At 36.9% G+C, this 9,804-nt stretch overlaps 1 pseudogene; it reads right to left on the reverse strand.

Moving 5' to 3' along the window:
* Nucleotides 1-361: 361 nt before the first annotated feature.
* Nucleotides 362-617, reverse strand: LOC147822102 (translation machinery-associated protein 7 pseudogene; annotated as a pseudogene).
* Between the last annotated feature and the right edge of the window lie 9,187 nt (nt 618-9,804).

A 9,804-nucleotide genomic window follows, 5' to 3' on the forward strand; every position in this document is an offset into this window, starting at 1 on the left:
GACATTGTACACCGACTTTTGAAAGAAATTCATGCTTTTCTTTGATATGGTTTTGATATTTTTTTTAAATCTTCACTGAGGATAAAATGTCAAATTCCCATATGTAGAATAGATCAGCTGGAAATCTCACTTTTATGCACAGGTTTTTTTTGGTTTGTTTTGTTTTCAGAATTATAGGCTGGGTTTACTTTAAATTTGCAGCTGAGGTGGGAAAGGCTCAATGAAAACTAGAGAGACGATGAGCCACTGTATGATTTTTTTCTTTTTCTTTTTTTTACAAAATTTTATTGTTAAATGTATAACAGACTCCAAGAACACACTTCATTCTAGTTCTAGGTGTCAAAAGATGTTATGACAGGGAATCCAGGTATTTGAGTAGGAATGGAATCAAAGGTCACCATCATCTTAGGCACAAGGAACAATTTATTTTTTGCCAGATTTCTTAATTCCACCTGAGCCAGGGAACCCCTTCCCGCAGCCTTCGTTTTTAGCTCCTCGAGCTTCTTCTGCTCCTCTTTTTGCTTCTGTTTGAATGCTCTGTCTTCCTCATCCATCTCCTTGGCCTGTTTCTTGGGCTGTCTCAAGGGCTGCTTCTTGCCACCTTCGCAGTCGGACATGGCACCTGCACACTCTCCAGAACTGGGTTCAAAAGCCTTTAGACACAGTCTTTAAAGGAAATAATTCTGTATTTGGAATTAATGTTTTGGATAATCATTTTGATTGTATTTATGGCCTCTGGGTATTTAATTTAATCACCTCTTTAGTTTTTCTTAACTATAAAGCAGCATAATGCCTATCAAACAGGGTTGTTGTTATAAAGTCTTTAATAAGTTAAAAATATGTGAAATTCTTATTAAATAGATACAGCTCTCTCTCTCTCTCTCTCTCACTCTTGCTCTCTGTCTCTCTCCCCCTCTCTCTCTTCTCCTCTCTTTTTCTGGCTGGTTTTTGAGACAGGCTATTACCATGCAGTTCATCTATGCAGTCCAGGATAAACTAATTCTACAGCCCAGGCAGGCCTTAAACTGTCTGTCATCCTGCCTCAGCCTCCCAAATAGTGAGTTTACAGGTGTGTGCAAGCACACACAGCCTGATCTCTCTCCCTTGCTCCCTCTCTCTCCCTCTCTCTCTCTCTCTCTCTCTCTCTCTATATATATATATATATATATATATGTACATCTAAGAGTTTTTCAGCAATGAAACAAAAAATAATGTTAATAGAACACTTACTATATGTCAAAATTTTAAAAAGATAACTTTCCAACATTGTGGCAGACTGAATTATAGTGGAAAAGTCTTCTACTTAAGTGTATAGAAATAACAATTTTAAGATACATCACTTCAAATGGAAAGGATGAAAATCACCAGAAGACAGAAAAGAAGGCTATTTTTCGATGCTGTGAAACATAGAGAGGCATTTAGACAGACATAATCCCTCCAGACAAGAGTGTGTGGTTTTAACAAATAGCAGACAACAGGAGCTGAAGCTTTAGATCTGAGTAAGGCAAATAGAGATGCTTGTACTGAGGTGATCACCCAGAACAGCTTCTTCTTGTCCTACAATGAAGAAGAGGAAAGCTTCTATCTTGCCAGTGCTTGCATGGTTTGCAGGTCCACACTGATACTGCTTATGTGGGAAAGAAATTGCAAGCTTGGACATAAAATTTGATTCAACACTAGTAAAAGTCCAAGGATTCCAACCAAAAGCCAAGTTTCACATCATGGAAAGTTTCACAACCTAGAAGTCATGGGATGATCACAAAGAAGAAAATATAGACAACCAGGCAAACAAAAATCTGCACAGAAGAGGGGAGAAAAATATAGATCAGTCATTACCAAGTAGGAAACAATTTAAGAGAGAACTTAGCACAAAATATAAACAAAAGAATTAGCAACTCAAGAAGTTGAGATAAATCTGTAAGAGACAAAACATTCCTTTCTAAAGAAGCACCAACTGCAGTGTTTAAGATTTATTTTTTACTTACATGAAATACATCATTCTATCTGCTTTATGCACATTAAATTCCTTAATTTTTACAATTGCATGTAAAACATAAAATCAACTCGAAATAGAAGACTTGTTGCTTATAAAAAATGGCATTTCAGTGGACACCACCAGTAGCAATAGCCACAGAGACTCAGAAGTATTAGAATATCATCTTTAAGATGCTACAGAAGACAGGTGTGGTGGCAGATGTCTATCATCCCAGAACTCTGGAAGGCTGAGGCAGGATGATTGCAAGTTTGAGCTCAGTGTGGGCAACTTACAGACATAGCAAGCCCTGGTCTCAAAATTTAAAAATGGCTCATTATGTGAGAAGGCTCTGGGTTTAACCCCTATCCCCCCCCAAAAAAAATCTACTGCAAACTTAACAATCTAAAATTGTTTCTTCAAATAAAATGAATAAAAGTGAATAAACAATCACATTAGACATAGCCTAAGAGAGTCTGCCATACACAGATCCTGTTTGAAATAGTCACTGAACTCCATATCACAGAGAAAATTAAATCCAGAAGAAAAGAATGTGATGTAACAAATAATGATAAGCCTAGTAATTGCTATTGGCAAATCTAAACATTGACTGTATAAAGCAATAATAATGATCATGACTAATTTGGGGTGTAAAATCAAGTTGGAAATAAAATATTGGCCATCCATGTATAAGATAAGGAGAGGAATTTAAACGTACTAAGATTTTTGTCATTTTTCCTGACTAGGCCAGAAATATGGACTAAAAGTAAACGTCATTAAATCCAGTATTCATAAACATGAATTTCACGTACATCTGATCAATACAGGAAGAGAAGACAAAAACGTTTGCTGCAAGTTGAATAATTCAATAGGATGAAAGGAAAGGGGGAAAGAAGGCATGAGGATGATAAAAAGAAACATCAAGTAAGCTTTGACTTCAGGTCAAAATATCAGTAATGATTACAAATATAATTATAACCAAATTACACATTAAAGGTCTCAGATTGTATCAAGATATTAAAACCCAGCTAGTTCTATGCTTTTTTTTTTTTGGTACTGGGGATCGAACTCAGGTCCTTGCGCTCGTGCAGCAGGCCCTAGTTCTATGCTATTTAACAGGAACATGTATTACTCTTCCAGACATACACTGAGTTTGAAAAGATAGATCAAATTAGGAAATAAAATATTGGATAATTTTATGCCAAACACCGACAGAATGCTACTGATTCTATTAATATCAAACCAAACTGACTTAATGACAAAATCATTGGAGCAAAGATGACTAAATAACAGTAACATTGACCTTGAGATACTAGAATTCTAAATGTACACTGAATGACAGCATCAAATATAAAAGCAGAAACTGACTAAATTGTAAAAAATGATCACACTTGATCTATTATCATAGCAAATGTTAATACATGCATCTCAGCCATATCCAATTTGTGCCTTCATTCATGCAGGGCAAGTATTCCACTACTAAGCCACTATACCCTCAGTCCTTTCATCCCTCATAATTGCCCAGTTAATGCTGGCTACTGCTGCTGATACAGCAGCACAACACAAAAAGAACCATCTCTTCCCTAGGGTCTCCCTCTCTAGACACTACACTATTAAAGTTACTTCTCAACCAAAGTTCTTTTAAAAAGTTATGGCACTCATGGCTTCTGTTTTCTTACCTCCACTTATTTCTTAGTACTCTGCAATCTGTTAAACAAAATTTCCTAGGATCTCCAGGAAATTTCCATAATTTTGCATCTCAAGTACTCTTTCTGAACTTTTTTTGCCTGCATTTCACCTCATGGTTCATATTCTTTTCTGAAAGTCTCCATTGCTTCCCCAAATTGCAAACAAACAAAAAAGTCTTTCAAAGTACTCTTTTTTTGCAAAACGTTTTCTATAACTATGTTTAAAGAGACGAAAATAGGATAGAGCTTTTTCTTACATATTTTTACATTATATATATTATATACATTAAAGTGTAAGAGTACATATTTTTACTTCTGTGCTATAAAAATCACATCCATTACATTTTTTTTTTGTAACCCTGAGGAAGGAAGGTTCGAGTGATGATTTTTTTCTGGAAGGAACCTACCAAGATTTAAAGTAAATCCTGGTCAAATAGTAATTCACCTTTTTTGGTGTCTGATGGATTTGAGAAAGGAGAAGAAATCTTAAAGTAGAAGACTTAGACCATGAGATATGTGTGTCCTGATTTTCCTCTCTGGCCTAAAGTAGGGTTGTTAGCTGTGGATGAGGGGAAATTTAAGGGCAGGGAGGCTATTCCCTCATGAGTTTCAGTGAAGAGAACCCAGTGCAGAATGATTCTGCCCAACCAGAAGCAACCACAAGAAACAAGGAGTAGTGCAACAGCGCAGTGTGTTTGGACAGAGCTAACCGATTGGATTGCCCACCCAGAGTGTCAATCTCATCTTGCCTTGCAGGTCAGCAGGTGTCCATGAGTCCTAAGTGACCTGCAGGGGCCACAGGAAGCAGCTGCTAGAGAGCTTACTCCACACATTGCTGCCACAGGAGGAGGTAACAGTGCAGTTGTACAATGAAGTTCAATTGCTCTACACCCAGGTTTCAATTCCAGGGTAGACTGAGATACAGCCAAGTTGGCAGGGAGGCCAAGAACCCCAGCCAAGCTTAGAAAAACTGCCCCAGGAGCTCACAAGGTGCCAACTTGGGCACTGAAGGACAGCTGCAGGTGCAATGGCCATTCGGACAAGGTATCCATTGGTACTCAGTGGGAAAAGGGTATTATTTCTGTCCTTGACAGCATCCACACAAACACAGAGCTCAGCCTGCAAGCCCAAATACAATAACTGACCATTTACTTACAAGAGAAATTTATAATGGAAATTATTACAAGCAGGTGATATTTTCTAAAATTTTAAAGTAGTTCTTTAAATAAAAAGCAACTCCTCAATGGTCTAGAAGACTGAGGGTGAGTGAGGAAGACTGTGTTTGGTCACATCACAAAGCTCCACATTTTACACTTACAAGTCCTGTAGTCTGTACATGAGTACATTTTAAATGGTATCAAGAAATTCTCAGAAATAATTATATAATTAGGGTAAAGTGCACCTCTCTCTCTCTCTCTCTCTCTCTCTCTCTCTCTCTCTCTGTCTTTTAACAGTCATTAGCATGGAGTGGAAGAGATGCTTTGAGGAGCATATCTGGTTGCTCTTTGGGCTAAAAATTTGATTTCATGAGAGTTTACTTTTTAGTCACTGAATTACTCATGTTTCCCGCCCCCCCCCAAAAAAAACCGGAGCCAGTGGGATATCTATACATAGATATAGATGCACATACTCATGTCTACATCTGGCAAGGCCACACTGGTGCTGTGGGCCAGGAGACTTGCAACTCGGGAGAGCCCACAAAGCAAATGGAGTCTGAGAATGAGAGAGTCGAGAATCCCTCTGGATTCAGAAGTTTCCTCTTTTCGTCGTGTTCAGGCTTTCAGCTGATTAGATGAGGCAACCTGCACAGTGGAGGATAATCTGCTTGTTCAAAATTCACCCATTTAAAGGCTAACATCAACCAACACCAGCTCACCATCCATCTCTCTGCCTTTTTATGTGTAATGTACTCCACAGGTTCTTTCAACCCTGAGATTTCCCAGGATTGTTGTTGCTCCCCTGACCAAGGTCCCATGGTTTTATTTACCATCTGTACACTGATGACACAAACCCATCCTACTTGTGATGTTGCCTTCACATTTCAGGCACCTATGTTCGATTCTCGCAGCACCAGTTCACTCACAGTCTCCTAGACGCAGACTCATCAGCTTCTAAACACAGCACTTCAAACTTCCCCTTTCTCACACCTTTCTTCTCCCCAAAATCCTATTTCTACACCCCATCTATTCCTAATTCACACCCTAAGTCGGACTGATTCAACCTCAGTATTTTAATACCTGAGCCAGTTAACTTGGCAACACAAACCTACCCTCTTTTTGTGTTCCTAACTTCACTTTTGAGAGAGTAAATTACATATATGTCTCATGCTTTCCCGCCTTATTTTAGGGTTCTTTCTTGGACTGAACTCCATCCTGTCACCTGTTTATGGATCTGGCTAACCTCTTTTCAATTCTGGATGTTGCTGCCTAAACCTACAGGCAAAAGTAGGTCTTGCTCTGTGCTCTAAGTTTTCCCTTGGCTGTTCAGAGCACTGTGTGTTCAAAAGTTTGCTCCTGCCCCAGAATAATTCTAGAATCATTTTACAGCGTTTTGTCTTTAGTACTTATCTCAGGTCCAAGCAGAGGACAAGGTTGTAAAGATTTTTTTTTATAATGTAAGTTTAACATATAAGTTAAAAATGGCAGACTTTACAAGGTTTCTATAGAGGAGTAGCTCTCAATTTGTGTTTTGTGAACCTTGGAATGTCCTTAACACATTTATAAGAAATCCAGCAGACAAAATATATTTTCATAATATCAAGACATTATTTACTTTCTTTGCCCCATTAAAATTTTCAGTGATGGTGGAAAAGCAATGGTGGATAAAATTGCTGGCTTTTTTTAGCAATAGAGACAATATTACTAAATTGTACTGTTAATTGTAACTCACTACATGATCCCACTTAAAAATAACAAAAATAAAATAACAATAGAATGTCAATTTCACTTAACAATGTTCTTGATTAAAAAATAAAAATTATTAATTTTATAATACTTCAAACTTTGAATACACTTCTTTTTCATATGTCTTGTGTGACAAAAATGTGAATGATACCACAACTTTTCTACAGCTGGACAACAACAACAAAGTATTTGTACCAATAAAAGCACTTGTGCATTTATTCAAATTGTAAGCTAAAATAACTTTTTTTCACTGAATACCATTATAAATTTGAGAGCGGTAGATAGGCAAACTATAGTCATTAACATTTGAATATATGGTCCACACATTTTCCCAGAAATGAACAAAGTGAGCATGACATTTTAAGGAAAACAATTGACAGTACTGTTGCCTGTGACAAAATGAATTTTCAAGTGAAAACTGGAATTGCAGAAAACTTACATCTCCTGCTGGGAGCCTGACATCTTCCCAATGCTGAGACTTTTCTGATGGTAGCTGTAGCAATATTAATGAACATTTTTATCACATGATGAAATATTTCAGTGTTTGAAAGATCTGCATAGATTAGTGAGCCAATATTTTCACATGAACATGAATGATGGTACCAAATCCTACCTGGGTAGAAGATTCATTCAAAATACAAGAGAGACCAGTGGATCCTGTTGTAGGAGAACACAGAACATTTATTGGTTGGTTTCATTCTATATTGCAATGGCTTTTTAGTGTTATATCAAAGAATATACAAAATATCATAAAATTCTCTTCCTTTTTCTATCTATATGGACTTTTTATATACTTTAACCAAAAGGAATATAGCACAGATACAGCAGATATAATAACTCACTATCTTTCATTAAATCACAATATTTACAGTAATAGAAAACAATATTACTCTTTACAGAATTCTAAAATTTCAAATATATTTTTAATAAAATATGCTATTTATTTTAACATGTAATGGGCTTTTAATGCTATTTGAAAATGAATGTGTAGGTAATTTGAAATTTTTTAGCTCGAATTCCTAGTATGGTAAATAGGGATTGAAACAATCTACATTTAAAAACTTCTTTGGGGCCTCAATAAGTTTTAAGATTGTTAAGGGTCCTTAAGATGTTTACTAATTACAAAATGTTTACTAATTACTACTGTAGTAATATTTGCCTTAAGGTGTAAATAACTGAGACAGAATTGTTTGTAAGAATACCACTGATTCTTAAGTTGGTAAAGAAATTTAAATGTTTATTTAAAAGTGAATTTCAAGAAATTTATTCAAGGGAGTCAATTAGACCATTGGTTAAAGAGATACATGGAGTTGTGCAGGTCACTGTTCAAACCCTGGCCTCATCACTCAGAGACACCAGGAACGAGGAAGGAGGGAGCAAATGGATGCTTTGAGGGGAGATAGAGTGAATTATTCTGGCTCACTATGAGTTGCCCATGAGAGCATTTGACTTCTGTCATCATGAGATCGTGACTGACCACAAAATTTCCTGTACTCAGTGAAATCGGAATGAAGTGATATACACCAATTCTGACCACAATTTAGATTGGCCCATGAAGTTCTGACACCATTTTCTCTGCCCACAGAGAAACACGCCCACGCTCCCACAAGAGGTAGCTCTTCAACCTGGGGCCAGGAATGAAGCCGATATGGAGGAAAGCGGTGTGGACAATGTGACATGAGTGCAAGTAAAGCCCTGGGTCTGTAGTGCTTTACAACCAAAACTGAGCAAAATCAAAGCGATATACTAAGTCATTAGCAGTGTTCACCATAGCATCTCTCAGTGACATAGATAGTATCATAGCTAAGTATTTTAACGAACAAAAAGAGTCTTACCGATCTTATTAATATAGAAGGCTCTTGATGAACCTATATAAAAAATGCAGTGACTTTTTTCTTGGTTATCTTTATCCATCTATTTCTTTCTTCTTATCAGAACCTCCCTTTCATTTTGGTATAATAGCCATTTCCATGCAGCACACATTGTTCAGGAAAACTGTCCCTATCTTTTAGCTCTCGGGTAGCCCTTATTGTTCTATGAGTCTCTTTCCTTCTTGTCTAGAATTGGCCCCAAAATAAACAAGTGTCTTACATTTCAGGGTGCTAGAACCATGGACCAGGGTAAAAGGGACCAGTTTACTTACAAATAGAAAGTTATTTCTCAAAGTTCAGCAGCCTGGAAATCTGAGATCGGGTGCTAGTGTGGTCCTATTTTAACGAGGACCCTCTTCCAGGTTCCAGACTTCAGTCTTTTCATTGTAGCCACACATGGTGGAAATAAGAGGAGAGAGCTCTCTGGGGCCTTTTTAAATAAATTAATCCCATTCATGAGAATTCCACCCTTGTCATGTTGGAGGGGGCAAACGCTAACATATGAAATGGGGGAGGGGCAAAAATATTCAGTCCATGGCATCAGGTAGCCCAATTCTGTCCAAAAAAGAACTAGAAAAAAGTTTGGTAGAAGCATCTAGAAAATTGTCCCTAACATTGAAAAGAATCGTAAGATGACCTTCTCTCACATCATAAGTCTGCAAATGAGCAAGAGAAAATGTATTTTAATTGCTACTATCAAACATCCAATAAACTAGGCACTGAGAAGAAGAAATAAAGAAATGAACTCAGGTTTTGGCAATAACCATTGTAGGCAAACAAATGCCGAAATCCTCTATCCATGTGGAATTCACTTTATTTAAGCTAATGACATTCTTTACTATTAAACTCATTTGAGTTTTATTTTCTAATCTCTATAGGTAAAAGTATCCTGAGTACCATAAAGAAGTCATTTTTTATTATCAAATTTCCTGCCAAGTAGAATTTTATAGATTTTGACCTTCATCTGTTGCTTTCTTGCTCTAGGAAATAATCTGCAGGGAAGAGGATGTTAATGTTATACATCTGTGTCCAACAGCCTCCCCACCAGTGTGGCTGGTTGATTCATGCCCCAGGTAAGGACTTCTAAAACTTTGGCTTACATATTTCAGAGCAATAGGAGTTTATGATGCTGCACTAACAGACAAGCTGTTTAACTACAATTGCTAGTGCTTTAACAAATGCATCCTTATTTTCTAGCACTTTTTCAGAACTACATTCAAGAGTAATAGGATACTAAATAAACTCTTGCATTTATGACCAAGAAATGATGTTACTCTTTTATTCAAAATGCAGCTAGTGTTTTATATGCTGTTCGCTGTGTGATCTAAATAAGATATCAATAGGTTACAATATAGTTAATCACATAGTTA

The sequence above is a fragment of the Heterocephalus glaber genome, unplaced genomic scaffold (assembly GCF_053883595.1).
Source record: "Heterocephalus glaber isolate CG9 unplaced genomic scaffold, H.glaber_assembly_v1.0 deba00001673, whole genome shotgun sequence".
NCBI lineage: Eukaryota > Metazoa > Chordata > Mammalia > Rodentia > Bathyergidae > Heterocephalus > Heterocephalus glaber.